Below are 20,312 nucleotides of genomic sequence, written 5' to 3' on the forward strand. Positions count from 1 at the left end.
ACATTAACCAAAATAATTAAACCCTAGATTCATAAGATTTTTTTTAAAATGTGCAAAACTAATTGAATTTGGAAATCAAGCAATATGACCCAGCGTGTTTCTTACCCTTCAAAAACCAAGCAATATGACCCGTCGGAAAATGCAAACCAATCGTATTGACATTTTCGCGGCGCCGACACCTAGGGTTTGCCTCTTCGCGGTAGTTTAGCATGTTTCTTAGAGGCAGTTCGGCGTATTCGGCGTTTCTTAGCCTTTTTCGCGGCAGTTCGGCATGTTTCTTAGCCTTCTTCGCGGCGCCGACACCTAGGGTTTGCCTCTTCTTGACATCGCAGATCTTGAATTTTCAGAGAAACCCAATTGACTATATTTGTGACAACTTTGGTGAGAGGAGATGTCGAAAAATAAGGTTGATATTGTGTTGTTGGAGGAGAGATGAAGAGGTGTTGGAGTACCAACAATAGAGATTCTAAAAGAATAGATGAGAGAGAAAGATAGAAGAGGCGGAAAGTTTGCGGTGTTGGTGTGGTGTGCTGGGTCAAAGCGAGAAAGTACATTCCTAGGTGGACACGCATTGCATCGCAGATTTACAAATCTGCGTGGCAAATGACTCTAGGATACTCCTAGAGTCATTTGCCACGCAGATTTGTAAATCTGCGATGCACTTGATTGAGTCATTTGCCTCGCAGCTTTGTAAATCTGCGATGCAAATGACTCTGGGGGGCATCCTATAGTCATTTGCCTCGCAGTTTAACAAAGCTGCGACGCAAATGAGTAAATTTTATGCTAAAATTTGTTATTTGCATCACATGTTCAGAATGGCGTGGCAAATGCGTGTTAGGTTATGATACATATGACATTACATAGATCATGCGGAAACAACCATTAACCCAGGACAACATATTATTTACCCATAATCATATAGCATAATTTAGATGCATACTCTTTGTTGCGTGCCCTCCCTAGCTGCGCCCGAACCGAACAAGAACAAGTCTTTAGGACTCCAAGTGTCGTCCCTCCGTAGATAGTCCACAGCACGTCCGGATCCGCCTTAAGATTGACCAACTAGAATCGCCCTTAAGGTACTAGAAAATTTCGGCACTTTTATGAGCAAGATGTGTGTTTTAATTTTCTCTCAAAAAACTCACTTTTGAATACTTTGAAACTTGTTATAAATTGTGAGCCCTAGCCTCATATTTATAGGGGTATGGAAAGGGAATCGAAATCCTATTCAGATACAAATTAATTAAACCTAGAATCCTACAAGAACTCTAATTTAATTAATTTATCAAATAGAATTAGGAATTTAATCATTAACCGAACTCTGCATGTTTTAGGAAACGTGCACAAACACTTGCACACACACGCACGGCAGCCACGATGGGCCCCCATGCGTGCGCGCGAGCAGCAGCCCACGCAGCGCCCGCGCGCGCTGCGCGCTGCGCGTGCTGTGCGCGCTGTGCGCGCTGCGCAGCCTGCTGGGCCTGGTCTTGCGCTGGGCCTGGCGTGGCTGTTTGTGCGGCGCGCTTGGCTTGCTGGGCGATGGCCTGGCTTCGTGCTGGGCCTCGTCCAGCAGGCCTCGTCCGATGCTTATTCGTACGATGCGCTTCCGATTAAATTTTCCGATTCCGGAATTCATTTCTGATACGAACAATATTTAATATTTCCGATTCCGGAATTAATTTCCGTTTCGAACAAATATTTAATATTTCCGTTTCCGGAATTATTTTCCGATTCCGGTAATATTTCCGATTCTGACAATATTTCCGTTTCCGGCAATATTTCCGATTCTGGCAATATTTCCATTTCCGATAATATTTTCCGATACGTACCATGTTTCCGTTTCCGGCAACATCTACGACTTGGATAATATTTATATTTCCGATACGATCCATATTTCCGTTTCCGGCAATATCATCGTTTCCGGAGTATTCATTTCTTGCCTGTGACGATCTTAGCTCCCACTGAAACCAAGATCCGTCGGTTCCGAATATTCATAGATGGAGTATTTAATGCCATTAAATACTTGATCCGTTTACGTACTATTTGTGTGACCCTACGGGTTCAGTCAAGAGTAAGCTGTGGATTAATATCATTAATTCCACTTGAACTGAAGCGGCCTCTAGCTAGGCATTCAGCTCACTTGATCTCACTGAATTATTAACTTGTTAATTAATACTGAACCGCATTTATTAGACTTAACATAGAATGCATACTTGGACCAAGGGAATTATTTCCTTCAGTCTCCCACTTGTCCTTAGGGACAAGTGTGCATTTCCTAATTCCTTTGTCGCTCGATGCTTGCTCTTGAACATAAGGTAAGAGTTGTCATCCTTATTATGTCCAGAGGTGTTCCTCGGTTTCAGAGTTCAACTGATCAAATAAACAGATAATCATAGCCTATGATTCATCCGAGCACGGCCATGCATTTCACAGTTTCTAGCTCTCCGAGTGGCCTTGTACAACTTTTAAGCATCTCATCCCGATTTATGGGAGGACAATCCCAATCTTGCGATCTTGAGATTAGACTTCGTTTGATAGGTGATTACCTGAGCGTTGCCTTTATAGCCTCCTTTTACGGTGCGACGGTTGGTCAACGTCAAAGCAACCAGTTCTCAAACAAGTAATCTCAAATCACTCAGGTATTGAGGATTTAGTGTCTAATAATTTTAATGAAATTTACTTATGACAGATTTTCATCTCTTACAGTAAAGTTTCATAGGTCTTGTCCGATACTAGTCTTCCCAAAGTAAGTATCTATGCAAATGATTATGACATTGCCATGTCCACATAGTTCAAGAAACAGAACTACTAGTCATCTTGCATTCTAGTCGTCTAACGTTTTCTATGCGTCCAATTTTATAGAAAACTCCGACTAGGGACCATTTTCAACTTTTGACATTCAAGTTCACTTGATAGACATTTCTTAGTCACAGGACTGGTCCTGACAGTCTATCTTGAATATATTGTCAAATTGAAGGGACTCATCATTTAATACTAAACCAAGATTAAATGGAATATGAAAACACATTTCATATATGATAAATGTTCAACCCCAATGTTTTACAACCATGGGCCTCTAACCCATCTTTAAAATATTTCATGGAATTCAAAGCTATGTTTGATTTCCAGTGCTACAACGTGAGTGTTGCTTCTCACTTGTTGCATAGGTTTAGTTATCATGCTTTGCCAATCTTAATATCCTTTTCATCGAATGTTCTTCGAGATATGATGATAAGATCTTTTGAGTTTGTTTATTATGTGATCTAGTCTTTCTTACTTCGATAGTGGTTCTACGCATTTTGCAATGAAGAATCATCAAGTTAGCAGACATGTGATCCACCCAAGTTCAATGAAGAACTCATTAATATAAACACCTCTGGTTTATTGCTTCTTAGGCAATAAGTACTTTTACTTCAACTGTTTAGGTTGCTAGTGATGCTTTGTTTGGATTTGCTTATCCAAGCAGTTCACAGATATGTGGAAGACTTTCCAGCTATATCTTAGAACATATTTAATTTCCCACGCAACAACTCATGGTCTTCAATCCATGTTGCCATTTCAAAACACGATGCTCTTTAGCTCGTCCTTGTCAATGGTTAACTCCAAAGGGTCTTGCTTGATCCTTTTCCAGTGTTTATGCGTGTAGCATCAATATTTAGCATATCTTTATTTCCTTGAATCAAGAAGTAATCCTATGTACCTTTTCAGGTACCATAAGTTTTTCTTGATCTCAATCTAATTGGTCTTCATTTAGATCAATAGAGATTGGTATATGTTCGTCATGCCTAAAGTCATACGATACGTTTTTGGCGATCCTCATATTATATCATACATGATAAATTCTTTTGTAGAATAATTCCCAATTGAATTCTATTCATGTAACTTTAGCTCATTCAATTTCAGTAGATACTGAACCCAGCTAAATTCTTTGACATATAATATAGGTGAAGAATCTCATTAGATTCTTTGATGTTAACTTAGTAAATGCTTATACATAGTTCAAACATCCTTTACTTAGATTTATTCACATGGGTCGAATATCTCCAATGGAGACTTTCGTGTTTGATTTAGTAAATGCCATTACTTAATCCAAAATAATATCATAAGATCTTTGTAAATAGATCTTAATACCCAGTATGTACTAAGTTTCGCCATGGTCCATTATTGATGAATAATTTCAAATCTAAGTCATTAGCATTTGAATGTTATTTCACAATAGAGAGATATGTGTGTGATACACATAGGACCAATTAAGTTTTAAGTACTCCCACTAAACTTCTTATATATCTATAAGAATCATGTATATTTTATGAAACTAAAATACTTATTAGTTTCACTAAAATACAGTTCCAATTCCCAATTGCTTGCTTAAATCTGTACTTAGATTTTATAAGCTAGCTTTCCTTTTCAAGCATTTATTTGGATCCACAAACTCTATGACATACCATGTACATATTGTATTCCATCATTTGATTGAGGAATACGTTTTGTCATCCAATTGCCATATGTACCAATATGCAATCATTGCTTGAATTATAGACTTAAGCATTACGATTTTGCATGAGGTTTCAACACAATCCATGCCATGAATTTGCTTGTAACCTTTAGCAACTAATCTAGCTTTGTGTGTGAACACAATTCCATGTTTGATGGTTTTTATCCTTAAAACAAACTTGCAACCAATAGGTGTGAAACTATTCTTGCAAATCAACAAAATTTCAATTTTGTCATCAAAACATTGAGTATGTTTTATGGCCTCTAACCATTTAAAACATTTGAGTCTATATATGGCCTCTAACCATTTTAGGGAATCTGGGTTTCGTCATAGCTTTCTTACAAGTCACAAACTCATTAATCTACATGATAATAGTTTGACTGCAAGTTGTAGGTTTCTTCACTATTTAATAGAAGAATCTCATAGTTTCATTGACCTGATCTCTATGTTTCTTCACTATCTAATAGAAGAATCTCATAGTTTCAGTGACTTGAATTCTATGCCTACTTGGGTATAGAACATCAAACAATAGAATATCAATAGCCACTTGAAAGTCCTTTGAATATTCTGTTCTCCTTGAAGCACTTGTAAAGTCTTCTAAGAGATATCTATTCTTTAAAGCCACTTCTAAAGTCCTTAAAGAATAAGTTCGGATTTTCTGAAGCACTTCGAAAAGCCTCCGGAATGTCCGTTTATGTTTGTTGTTCGCCTCGAAAGTTTTCGAGGTCTATTTTCTCCCACTTGTCATTTTGGAAACGAATCTCCAAAAGGACATTATTTCGAGCAAACAAACATTATGTTCTCAAAAATTCGTGGTAGAAACAATACCCTTGTGTTTCATTTGAATAAATCACAATGAAACATATATCTATACTTGGGCCTTAGTTTGTTGAATAACAAACAGTAAGCTCCCACTGAGTTTAGGAACTCTTTAGATATATTATGAAAAGATATTCTGAAATTACTTTTCAATAGCTTTGACGAATTTGGTTTAGTTTGGTGGTAGTTGAGCATTTTGTTTTAGAAATTATAGGAAAAGTCTTTATGATTCATCATTGATCGAATCAAGTACTAATTGATTTCGATCATTCCAACGTAGATATGCCATATCTTATGGACCTAGATTGTGAAATTATAACACACAATCATTGATGATCATATTTGGTCTCAAGTAATCATCAACATGATCTAACCTAGATCTTTATGATTTCTTGCCAAGTGGATTTTATACTTCTGAATCTTTGAACTAGCCAAACAGATTCAAACTTATATCAAATTGAGTAAATAAACCTATATTCACTCAAATCCATGTGAAATAATAAAGTCATAAAATCTTTCTTTAGCTTTGAACTCTATCGTCTAGGCGTTCTAACAATAGTTCATATCTTTTGTTACTTTCAACAAGTAAGACTAGCTTGTCTTAAGTTGATCTAGAAATCAACCAACTTTCAAAAGTCCATTAAAATAGAGCTTTTGAATGTTAACTTGTTGATATGGTCTAAGCAACAATGCCAAAGATTAGTGGAACTCAAATCAAGGGGTTGATTTGAACCTAGTAAAGTTCTTTAAAGAGTTGTTTGTTTTAATCAAGCATATTGACTCATTCTGTAAATGACCATTTCATTCAAATGAACAAACAATCAAGCATTGTTTTTGTTCTTCTGAATGTGAGTCTTTCTGTGTTTGAAGCAGAAATTTAGGTATGCTGATTATGGAACAAAATAGCCATTAAGTTCCAGCCTTTGAAAGGACTTAAAACAAACTAGATGACCCTACAACTAATGTAGCATTGCCATGCTTCATTTCCCACTTGTAGGTCATTAGTGTATCCTAGCTTCCATTGTTTGAGTTATTATCGAAGTAAGAACCTCAAGCGGTATATGATACCAAGGAAGTTTGATTGCTAGGTTACTTCTCTTTAAACATAAACTTATAGGTAGAAACGGAATCGTAAATTCCTTTCATGTGTTCCTTTGTTTTCCTATTTCTTGTACCCTTTCTTATAGTCTTAAGAATTGAATTCTTTAGTGTTGACTTTTATACTTTGTTAGACATGTCCAATGTCACCAACAAGGTTCTTTACCATTTTAATTTATGTTGAATATTTTGTTTCAACTAGATGATCTTACCAGAAGCTTCTAAAGTTCTCTAAGCATCGATCTATTCGAATGTCTAGGGACTAGACTCATTCGAGAATTAAATGGACAAAGATATTAGGTTGTTAACTATTGGTAAAGCTGAGCGTATTAAACTCAATGCTTTATGATCTCAAAACTACATTGTATTTTGAATTCACAATCACCAATCGGTTTGCCATTCGATTTTGATTCTCGAAAACAACCATAAAAGTCGATATAAGAAACGTACATTTTAAATTGCTCATTTTCTCTCATTTCCGTGAATCGTTCTTGGATTCACTACCAATCGAGGAAATTTACTGTTACCTTTCTAAAAGGATTTATTGCAGTGCAAGATATTTAATTATAAACAATAATTAAAACATACATTGAAGCATGCAAAGTCTAAACATTTATCATGAATAATAACTTGAAATTAAAGCAACCATGCAATTCAAACAAGTTATTAGCATTTTATTCGATTTTATTGTTCCGGCAGGTGTGAATAAAATGATTCCAAGACCCTAAAATCATTGAAGAACTAAGCACAGTTTGTCGACTTAATCCTAAAACATCTTAGGTAAGCAAAAGCCTTTTGCTAATAGTCTAGAAACTACTCTTGGTTGATAGGTACGTCTAAGAACTTGTTAGGTAAACCTATCGATTTTGCCACGACATAAAAGGACTCCTTACTTATATCGTTGAGTTTCACCAAAACTAACATGTACTCACAATTATTTGTGTACCTTGCCCCTTTAGGACCAATAAGTAACACCTCGCTGAGCGAAAACTATTACTAGATTGATGTAAAGGATATCCAAGCAAGTGTATATTTTGGCATGGCACCTTTTAACTCAATTTTTAAGTTTGGAACTTAAAGCTCTTACTATGTTGGTTAGATTTTAAGTGAACTAAAATCCTTAATCATGCAACATAATCAAGCTTTTGATCTCATGCATTTTAAGACATATTTAAAAGCAATAAATAACTTAAAACATGCATAAGATTAATGTGATCTAGTATGGCCCGACTTCATCTTGAAGCTTTGACTTCAAAGTCCGTCTTGAAAATCTCCGTGAGAGGCACCATTTTCTTCAAATAGGATAAGCTATAACTAATTACAACTATTTGATGGTACGCAGACCATATTTGAATTGAAAAATAACTTTGGTACTTTAGACCAATTACATTCAAATTAATGGTACGCATACCATATTTTCTATCCTATTTGGGCCATACTAGTCACTTCATAACCTGCAAAACAGTACATATACAATATATACCATTCACCCATTCATTATCATGAATGGCCCACATAGCTGGTTAGTAAAACACATTATGCATCACGTAAACATTTGCAGCAATTAATCAAGGGCACCAATAATCTACCAATTATTCAGTCCTTATTAATTCTAATCAAGTTGTTTTAACCTTAAGGATTTGTAGACCTAATCAAGAGTTTATGACTAAAAAGCGCTCCCACTTAAACCAATATATTTATATGCTTTACTAATTTTAAACATAAAAATGTATTTCTAGTCTAACCGGAAACATACAAATTTAATTCAAATTTAAAGCTCATACAAATTTATAATTGAATCCAAATTGTTTAATTTAATTTCAGTCGTATTTAAATTAATTCATGATTTTAATTTTAGTAAAATAATTAGAATAAATAACATTTATTATAATTACAATATTAAAAATTAAAATCCAAGAAAATAATTTAAATTATTAATTTTAAAATTAATTAAAATTACGTGAACTGAAATTTTCAAATTAAACATTCAAAACGATCTAATCGTAACGCAAACACCCTACGCATTGCACGCCCATGGGCCGCACGCACACAGCCATCGCTGGCCATGTGCGCGCAGCCCATGCGCTCGTCGCATAGCTGCTGCATCTCCATCGCAAGCCTCCGCACGCACTGGTGCTCGCTGCGCGCGCCAGCGCTCATCGCACGCGAGCTATCGCTCGCAGTGCGCGCGCGACATCGCTCGATGGGCGCGCGACATCGCTCGCTGGGCGCGCGAGCCATCGCTCGCTGGGCGGGCGACATCGCTCGCTGGGCGGGCGACATCGCTCGCTGTGCGCGCGAGCAATGCTGGGCGCAGCGCTCGTGGCACGCGAGCTTGCGCTCGCTGCGCGCGAGGCTGCGCGCTCTTGTGCGAGGCAGCGCGCGTTGTGGCGCAGCTCGCTTGCTGCCCACACGCGACTGCCTTGGCTCGCCCTTCGCCCATGCCCATTCGTCCATTGCTTGTGGCCCACGACACTAGGCAGGGCTGCTGCCTTGTGCTCGTGCACTACGCCCTTGCTCATTGCATTCGTGCCGCACGGGCGACGAGCTCCCTTGCTCGTCGTCGCATGCCCGCATTATACAACACCCCTTAAGGGTAACACGAAGCGTCCATTGCTTCGTGCGTGCAAGTTTTATGAACGAATCGCATAAAAATTTAAAATTTATATTTAAAATTAATGACAAATTAATAAATAATATTAATTTCATAATTTTAGGGCGAAAAAATCGAAAATTTATTATCCAATTGATTTCCGATTGTTATGGATTCAAGTCTAGGTCATAAAAATTTAAAATTTATCATAAATTTACAATTTTTATGGTGGTTTTTAATCATAGGTTTCTAATTAAATTACAATTAATTATGAAAATCAAATTAATTCTAAATTATTCTAATTTTCAACAAATTAATCATAATTACAAATTAGATTGCATAATTAACAAGACTAGGCATTCAAACTTGTTAAACATATGCAGTAGGTCAATCAAAAATTCAAGATTTATCAACAAGAATCGCAAATATTTAATTTAACATCTTAAATTTACGAAATTTTGCATTCGAAAAACTAAAACCTTCGAAAAGTCATAGTTAGGCTTCGAATTTGAGAATTCTGGGTTCGGCAGAAAAATATTATTTTTGTCAAAATTTTAGAATGCCTTTTACATGCGGAATTGACACAAAAATCACTCAATTCGGATGAGTAACGAAGAAACTGCCGAAAAACTGCGTACGTATAATTAAATAAACGCAATTTGCAATTAATTAACAATTACGAAAATTAATCACCCCTTTTAATTCTTGCAAATTTGTAATATTTAACCATGTTCATGCAATTTAGATTATGAAAATAATAAGGGGCTCGTGATACCACTGTTAGGTTATGATACATATGACATTACATACATCATGCGGAAACAACCATTAACCCAGGACAACATATTATTTACACATAATCATATAGCATAATTTAGATGCATACTCTTTGTTGCGTGCCCTCCCTAGCTGCGCCCGAACCGAACAAGAACAAGTCTTTAGGACTCCAAGTGTCGTCCCTCCGTAGATAGTCCACAGCACGTCCGGATCCGCCTTAAGATTGACCAACTAGAATCGCCCTTAACGTACTAGAAAATTTCGGCACTTTTATGAGCAACATGTATGTTTTAATTTTCTCTCAAAAAAGTCACTTTTGAATACTTTGAAACTTGTTATAAATTGTGAGCCCTAGCCTCATATTTATAGGGGTATGGAAAGGGAATCGAAATCCTATTCAGATACAAATTAATTAAACCTAGAATCCTACAAGAACTCTAATTTAATTAATTGATCAAATAGAATTAGGAATTTAATCATTAACCGAACTCTGCATGTTTTAGGAAACGTGCACGAACACAAACACTTGCACACACACGCACGGCAGCCACGATGGGCCCCCATGCGTGCGCGCGAGCAGCAGCCCACGCAGCGCCCGCGCGCGCTGCGCGCTGCGCGTGCTGTGCGCGCTGTGCGCGCTGCGCAGCCTGCTGGGCCTGGCGTGGCTGTTTGTGCGGCGCGCTTGGCTTGCTGGGCGATGGCCTGGCTTCGTGCTGGGCCTCGTCCGGCAGGCCTCGTCCGATGCTTATTCGTACGATGCGCTTCCGATTAAATTTTCCGATTCCGGAATTCATTTCTGATACGAACAATATTTAATATTTCCGATTCCGGAATTAATTTCCGTTTCGAACAAATATTTAATATTTCCGTTTCCGGAATTATTTTCCGATTCCGGTAATATTTCCGATTCTGACAATATTTCCGTTTCCGGCAATATTTCCGATTCTGGCAATATTTCCATTTCCGATAATATTTTCCGATACGTACCATGTTTCCGTTTCCGGCAACATCTACGACTTGGATAATATTTATATTTCCGATACGATCCATATTTCCGTTTCCGGCAATATCATCGTTTCCGGAGTATTCATTTCTTGCCTGTGACGATCTTAGCTCCCACTGAAACCAAGATCCGTCGGTTCCGAATATTCATAGATGGAGTATTTAATGCCATTAAATACTTGATCCGTTTACGTACTATTTGTGTGACCCTACGGGTTCAGTCAAGAGTAAGCTGTGGATTAATATCATTAATTCCACTTGAACTGAAGCGGCCTCTAGCTAGGCATTCAGCTCACTTGATCTCACTGAATTATTAACTTGTTAATTAATACTGAACCGCATTTATTAGACTTAACATAGAATGCATACTTGGACCAAGGGCATTATTTCCTTCAATGCGGGGATGCAAATAAGCCTTTTTCCACTAGTGTATGTTCGTGAACAAGTTCGTCTAGTTATGTTATGTATCATATTTTACCATATATACATTTTTCAAATATAAATAAAAATCATGTTTTTTACTTTTGGAATCTATAATAGAATAAAAATATTTTGAAATAAAATTTTAATTGCTAAATTATTGCTCTTTGACTCTTTCTAAATTATTAGTTTGTTTATCAAATAAAGTAATGTATACTTTAATCTTTATTATTAGATATAATTATAATTTGTTAGATTTTCAAGTGGTTATACTCTAAAGCTCGTTTAAGAAAGCTCGTTTATAAACTCGGCTCGATTAATAAATGAGCCGTTCACGAACAGTTCGCGAACACAAAATATTTTAAACGAACCGAGCTTGAACAAATTTTTGAGCTCGGTTAAAAGCTCGGGCTCGGGCTCGAGCTCGCATAAGTTAAATGAACATGAACATGAACAGGGTAAAGCTCGGCTCGGCTCGGCTCATTTACACCCCTAATGATTCATACATATTCAGTACTAATTAATTATCATTATTACATGTTCGTATTCGATTATATTAATGCTACATACACATTTAATTAAATAATATTGTATACAATACAACATTAATCTACATATTAATTACTACTTTTACAAACATAACATTGTTTTCTTCGTCATTAACAATCAACGTACCGTTTCTTCAGCAAATTAAATTAACTAAAATTTATCAAATGTTGATTAACATTTATAACAGATAAAATCTGATCTATTACATATATCATGAATGTTAATAAATCCAGAAAATATGGTCAACCAAATAAGTTTCATGAAAAATATTAATTACAAGAGGAAACTAAGTTCAGGAACTTCACCTGTAAACGAAGAAGACGAAGGCTGTTACAGAGAAAATTGTTAAAAAGTAGAAATGATTTTTTTTTTAGGGTGAAATTTTGAGCGGGATAATTTGGTGAGGAATGAGGGCGCTTAAAATCCCGCTTAGGAAGACATTCATGGCGGCATTAGTGAAATGTTTTCCCCCCTTAAACTCCCCCTTTCCCCCCTAAACCTAAATTTTAATAGCTGAGTTGTCCTAATTCTATTGGAGTCTAAGTCCACTCATCTTAGACCCAGACTAACTGTATGAACTCCCATTTTATCTCTCTTACTTTTAGTCTACCCCACCACAATTATCTCTTTTCTATTGCATCATTTAACTTAAAATAATAATTAATAAATATATATTTAACCTTATTCTTAATTAAATTATGACTTATAATAAACACTAATCAACATTAGATAAATATTCAATTAAAAGGTAACAAAGAAATTTTTTTTGGTTAAAAGTAACTCAATATTAGTCTCATTTTATAGAGGAACAAAAAGTAAGTCGTTGATATAATTTTTGTAATTTTTTACTTTATAATTTTTGAGATATTGTCGTTTGAAATAGTTGTAATGTTAATAATTTAAATAAATCAAAACCATTGGATTTTCATCCATCTGACCATTGATTTTGGCAAATATTACCTTTGTGTTGCATGCCATCTAAGAAGGAATAAAATGTGTCAGGATTTCATGATTTTTCTCCAAAATATATACACGTGGCTGGCTCATATTCCATGCCAAAAAATATGCTTGGGTCATGAGCACGACCTGGTCATCAACACATCTCTCTTAATTTTATCTCTCTCTTTATTGTTTATAATTTTTTTTGTCCTTCTCTATCCTCATGTTACGCAGTAACCCATTGCTGGGTATACTCTAACATGTTAAGCTCTAGTTTTGGATTTTGGGTTTCAATTTCAAATATCACATTTATTATCATCAACCATAATTAGGAAATTATATACTTCTGGGTCCTAATTTTGAAAGACAACATATGAGTTAGCAACTCATATCGTAGTACTAAATTTTATGATTCCTCACCACTACTACATTGTAGGGTTCTATTAACAATCTTCAATTCATACACAACGAGACATTAAAGAATTGAACCCTGAAATTAGGGTTTTCAAGTAATATTTTAGGTTCTAATGTTAAATTTTGGGGTTTCAAGTTTCAACTACCACATTTGCCATTTCCCAGTGTAACACCCCGACCTCTAAATCACTTATTAAGGAATACTTAGCAGCGGAATTAACCTAATTCGGTCGGGACATTACCTGCCGTAACTCCCTATTGGGAATTACAAAACGGAAAACAAAACGGTGAGCCGAAGACTCAGTAACGAGTTACCCTAGCATCGTAATATCATTTCAATTCATTTTATTTAATAAACAGGGAGAATAGAATATAGTAAAACGTTTAATAAATCATCATTTCAGAAGCATCATTTCGAAAACATCATTTCAGGAATATCATTTCAAGAACATTATTTCAGGAACATCATTTCAGGAACATTATTTCTTTAACCTTTTTCCTTTTAACAGTATTATTCTGGTCGTCATGACTTTACAAGAAAACATGGTAGGACGTCTCCTACGAACAGGGGAAGTGTAGACACCTACTTTTGTCCCCGTTCCCGCAAGGGAAAGGTTCGATGATGAAAGCATAAAAACTCCACTTGACAACGCATCTCCTATAAAATAAACGAATCTCGATTCCCCATTTCATTTCACCCGAAACCTGCTATTTATGGAAACCTGCTAAAAATAGTAACTGCCGTAAAAGGTAGCGTCTAAAAGTGGCAAATCATAAAAGATAGAAACCTGTCAGAATTAGGTGTTGCACTCCAACATAAATCCTAAATGAGATAGAAAACTGCAAGAATCCTATTCCTAATATGATTCAGAAATAAGAGTTACGTATTAATTAAAATCCTAACGAGCCTAGAGTTCGTAACGGGCCCAGACGCATTTCGTCACAAAATTGATACGCGCTAAAAAGACTCGAATTAATCCCAAACTCTACGGATTTTAGGAATCCGAATCTGACTAAACAAAACTGCCCAGACCCTATTTTCAACGCCTGGCTCTGGGCGCCGAAATCTTCGGCGCCCAGGCCTGGGCGCTGAAAATACCTGGGTACGTTTCTTTTCCTAATTCTTTGTGGATTAGAACTCTGCAATTCTATCTTTCCACGAACTCGTCCCTATAAATAGGACCCTAGTTTCGACGTGAAAGAACACACAACAACACATAATATATTCTGAGTATTGACTCTAAACCCCTTAGCCTAAGCCTCTCGCTGCGAAACTGTTCACACGTTCTGTCGTAATCGATCCATAAATCGAACAGAACGTATCCTGTCCCATAATTGAGATTCGTTAAATAAAAAGGAGAAATAGCAAAGTCAAAGTGGTTAGTTTTCTGAGAACCGTGACGCACCTCTCAAGGGTGCGTCGTAATGTGTCCCTTTTCGATGATTTAACTGCTTTCCTCGCCCTTTTTATGAACTGTTGAACTAACCTAATATGATTGTTCTATCACGCCTAACAAATATAATATTTTTGGGAAATCGGATTATCATGCTAGGTCCCTTAATGCTATTTAAATCAGATAATCACGATCGAATTAGTATTATATGTTGCATATTGCTAAAATCAATTCAGATTAGTTTAATAGTTAACGCATGTCCCTTCAATTATTTATGTTGAGCTAGTAAGGATATCCTGCCTCTGGAGTTATCGACGAGCGAATTACTCCTCTCGGTAGTTACAGTCCCCCGAACCCTCAATCTCTACCTTGCGGGTGTATATTGAGAGATCCCCACACCAGGGATCACAAGGGAACCTACGGCCGTCGTGGTCAAACATAATTGCACTCCCTTTATGTCACAATAACCGGGTTTTGTTAGTTTTTCTCATTGTCGTTAAAAACTGAATGGCGACTCCTATATTACTAGTCAATTGGGTGTATACTCACAGGAAATCCAATTACACTTGATTGAATAAAAAGAATCGTCACACCCACGAGGGACAAGGTCACGCATTAGCCTCGTGCTTTTTCGACCCCCTCACAGTGGCGACTCCACTGGGGATAGTGAAGGAAATACTCGTGCTTGTAGGTAATCAAAATAGCCAAAGGTGAAACGATCCTACCCCGCGTTTATTTCCCCATCAAGTTGGGACGACCTGAAAATCAGCATATTAATGTGAACGGGCCGAACATCATAACGAATCTCGGCTCCCTCGGGAGTTGGGACTAAGGATACCTTTTTTTCGCCAATAGGGGGGTGCATACGTCGCGCATGTTTCCCACTCGGTACTTGTGCAGGTAGTACACCTATCCCGAACCCAATCGCTCGCTCATTAGGTCCCTCTCGCCTACCTGCCCCCTTGGCTTGCACTTGCGGGTTGGCCTCTTGAGCGAAATTCGTCTGTTGAAGACACTACCTCGACCGGGGCATGTGTTGGATCTACGATAGAAGCGGTACCAACCCAGGCGCAGATAAAACTACCCATAGAAGCCTATCATAAACTACATGGCATATTTAATTTTCAAATCCATGTTTGTAATGTAGTTATGTGTAGCGAAATATGTGATTGTGTGTGACAAACTATCCTAGAAAACCAACGACCTTAAAAACTGCCCAAACATTCATAGACTAACTTGCCAAAGAGTTATACCGAAACACGTGTTCCGCAAACCCGAATGATCGCCACAAAATAAGCGACGCTCGGGATGGCCTGTAACGAATCCCACAAACGCTGTTACGCGTAAAGGACGTTATTTGGCAAACACGCAAGTCGAAGTCGCATAAACAGAAAACCGAAAACGAGAACCAGCCAGGGACGCATTTTCAACGCCCCTGGCTGGGCGCCAGAATTTCTCACGCCCTCGCTGGGCGCTGAAGTTGCTGCTTGGCCTGCTGGTCAGGCGCAGCAGCCTCGATGCCCGCACGAAAGGATAATACGTAGCAAAAAAAAATGTTCATAAAAGGAATTGCTACGAGGGCGTAAGGAAAGCGCTCCATTTCAAAAGCGACTCACGAAAAATTAATAACTCTTTGCGTCGTTGTTAGGCCTCCTACGACGGCAATGCTCGACACTAAAAGTCGACCATGCAAATAATCATGAATGTCACACAGGCAGAGATTTTCAAAAACATAAAGAGTTCAAAGTGCACACATAACAGTCCAAATATACTAGTCCGACTTAGGGGTAGTCATAGAGTGTCTAAAAAAAATCCGACTCACGAAACAAACTAATGTGTCTCCTACTCCACAACAATAATGCAGGGCCCCTGAGTACTTGCCCGTGATAGCCATCAAGGAACGCGATGGAAGAAGCATATCCTGAACATCTATACCTAGAGGTCGCACAAACCCAAGAGATGCAAGCTCTGGGACACGACCCTTTACGTTGTCAAAGGCCACTCGCCCCAAAGAACCATGGTATGCCAAAAACGCTCCCCAACTCAGACGCTTTCGGGCTATTGTTTGGGTTGGAAAAGAAAAGAGCGAAGAAAGAAACAGAAATTATGGCATTAGCTCTCCAAGATGAAGTGTTCGATCCTACTAAATTGAACGCTCCATCACCCTCGAAAGATGACCAAATCCAACGAGGGTGGCGCAAGACTTTCAAATGGACTAACGCTCGTGGGATGAAGTTCAAGATATCTGCGGGAGAGGGTCCGATGTACGAAGAATTAGAGTCTGAATCCGAGTCTGACTCTGAGTCCGAACCTAGCAAAATTGTAACCCCTCCCAAAAATAGTTTAGACCCGGAAATCTCTACTCCGGGAGATCTTTTTGATGTAATGCTTCATGACTTTAATAAGATAAACGAAACTTTTGAGTATGTGCCGCTTAAAAATCAGAGTAATAATGCAGAATGTCTCGCCACTAATGAGCACGAAAAAGAGCCAGAAGAGGAATATACCGAACTAATAAAACCTGTAAGTGAACAAGAACTCAAAACTCCTATAATTGAGGATACAGAATCGGAAATATTGGAACAGAAGAAAATCCTAAAATTATTAAAATTGGCCTCACCTTAACTCCCACTGAAAAGGCCGATCTAATCTCCACTTTGCGGGAATTCGAGGGTGTCTTTGCTTGGTCCTACAAAGACATGTCAGGAATAGATCGAGAAATCGTTGAGCATAAAATTCCGCTAGATCCCAAAATGACGCCAGTAAAACAAAAGCTACGACGGCTCAAACCAGAGATAGCCTTGAAAATAAAAGAAGAAGTCACTAAACAATTAGACGTCGGCTTTATAAAAGTCTCCAACTACCCAGAATGGGTGGCCAATATTGTCCCCGTAGCTAAGAAAGATGGACGAGTGCGAATGTGCGTAGACTTTCGAGACCTCAACAAAGCCAGTCCTAAAGATGACTTCCCTCTACCTCACATTGACATACTAGTAGACAACACCGCAAAACACGCGCTCCTCTCCTTTATGGACGGGTACGTCGGATATAACCAAATACTCATGGCAGAAGAAGACATGGAAAAAAACAACTTTCATTACCCCTTGGGGAACATATTGTTACACTGTACTGCCCTTTGGTTTGAAAAACGCGGGGGCCACCTATCAAAGAACAGCCACCACGTTACTCCATGACATGATGCATAAAGAAATCGAGGTCTACGTGGACGACATGATCGTCAAATCTAAAGACCGGCGTGGTCACCTCCCGGCACTTAAAAAATTCTTCACCCGAATCTTGAAATATAACATGAGACTAAATCCACAAAAATGTGTGTTCGGGGTAACCTCCGGAAAATTGCTAGGATATGTTGTTAGTACGCGAGGAATCGAGATTGACCCATCTAAGATCAAAGCCATACCGAAATGCCCCCACCAAAAACTGAAAAGCAGATAAGGGGCTTCCTAGGAAAGCTGCAATACATTAGTAGGTTCATTTCCAAGCTTACTATGACTTGTGAGCCAATATTCAAAAAATTAAGAAAAGAAGAAAAGGCCGAATGGGATGAACAATGCCAAACCGCCTTCGATAAAATCAAAGAATACCTAAGAAAGCCACCCGTCCTCTCCCCGCCTTTGCCTGGAATCCTTTTACGCCTATACCTAACCGTCACGGATACTGCAGCAGGAGATATGCTCTCACAGTGTGTACATGGATCCGAGCGAGCCATTTACTACTTGACCAAGAAGTTCATACAGTACGAGACGAGATACACAGAACTAGAGAAAACCTGTCTCGCCCTCGTCTGGGCATCCAAAAAACTCAGACATTACCTATTGGCCCACACTGTTCATATAGTTTCACAACTAGATCCCTTAAAATACATGTTCGAAAAGCCCGCCCTAAGTGGTCGCCTGTCCAGGTGGCTAGTCATGCTCTCAGAATTTGACCTAAAATTCATGCCGGAAAAAACGATCAAAGGAAGAGCGGTAGCCGAATTCCTGGCCGAGCATGCCACGAATGAGGAAACCACGGAAGCTTACCTCCTCCCCGACGAGGAACTTCTGATGATACGAGACGACTATTGGACACTGTACTTCGATAGCGCGTCCAACCAAAAAGGATGCGGCGTCGGAGTTCTCCTAGTCAGTCCCGAAGGAGCCCATGTACCGATTTCCGTCAAACTTGACTTCGAGGCCACAAACAATGCCGCCGAATATGAGGCCTGCATAGTTGGGCTAGAGGCCGCAGTTAGCCTCGGAGTCAAACACCTACAAGTCTTCGGGGATTCTTCCCTAATAATCAACCATATATCCAAAAGATGGAAGGTCCGAAGCACTAGTCTCTCAAATATCAAGCTCACTTGGAACAAATAGTCGAGCAATTTGAAAAAATCGAGTATACGTACTTGCCAAGAGACGACAACCAATTCGCGGATGCACTAGCGAAGCTAGCTTCAATGCTCAACATCCCGAATGAATGGGACGGAATGACCCTTCGGGTCGAGCGAAGGAAAGAGCCGGCTTATTGTTGTGCCATAGACTCCGAACCTGAAAACACCGAGGAAGAACCATGTTACACGGACATCCTTCGTTACAAAACAAGTGGGGAATTCCCCCCAAACACTTCCCCGCGAGCACAAAAGGCCCTACGCCTCCTCGCTTCACAATATAGCATAATTCTGGGAGAACTGTACAAATACACGCCGAATAAAATCAAGTTACTTTGTGTCCATCAAAACCAAGCCCAAAGACTAATGGAAGAATACCATAACGGCGTGTGCGGACCCCATATGAACGGAAAAATGCTATCCCGAAAAATATCCCGCTCAGGGTACTATTGGACCACTATGGAAACCGATTGCCATCACTTTGTAAAAACTTGCCCAAAATGCCAAATCTTCAGTAACCTTAACCATTTACCTCCCTCAGAACTATACACCTTCACTGCTCCATGGCCCTTTTCCACCTGGGGTATAGATATAATCGGCAAGGTAACACCAACAGGCGTAGGGGGACACGAGTACGTTTTAGTTGTAATTGATTACTTCACTAAATGGGTAGAGGCAGTCTCCTATGCAAAGTTAACAGCCAAACATGTCGCCCGATTCCTAGAAAAGAACACATTCTGTCGATACGGGGTTCCACATGAAATCATAAGCGACCAAGGTTCCCACTTCAGGGCCGAAGTCCAAGACCTGCTCAAAAAATATCATGTCAAACACCATAAATCCTCTCCCTACAGGCCGCAAATGAACGGCGCGGTAGAGGCGGCCAATAAAAATATTAAAGTCATAATCGAAAAAATGGCCGAAAATTATAAGGATTGGCCCAATAAATTACACTTCGCACTATGGGGCTATCGAACCTCAATCCGCACCTCCATTGGAGTAACACCCTACTCCTTGGTATACGGAATGGAAGCAGTCCAACCGGCCGAGTTGGAGATTCCCTCCCTCCGGATCGTCCTAGAAAGCAAGCTACCCGAAGCTGATTGGGTTCAAGCTAGGTACGACGAACTCGTCCTTTTAGACGAACGGAGGTTGAGAGCTCTACATCACGTGCAAGTGTATCAAAAGCGCATCGCAAGGCAATTCAACAAAAGAGTCAAACTTCGAAACATCAAAGAAGGCGATTTTGTATTGAAAGAAGTCCGCGCACCTACTACGGACCCTCGAGGGAAATTCCGGCCTAACTGGACAGGACCATATTTTGTAAAGACCATCCTACCTGGCGGAGCAGTCCAACTAGCCGACATAGATGGAGCGGAATTCGCTAACCTCACGAACTTAGACCAATTGAAAAAGTACTAT

The sequence above is a fragment of the Spinacia oleracea genome, chromosome 4 (assembly GCF_020520425.1).
Source record: "Spinacia oleracea cultivar Varoflay chromosome 4, BTI_SOV_V1, whole genome shotgun sequence".
Lineage (NCBI taxonomy): Eukaryota > Viridiplantae > Streptophyta > Magnoliopsida > Caryophyllales > Amaranthaceae > Spinacia > Spinacia oleracea.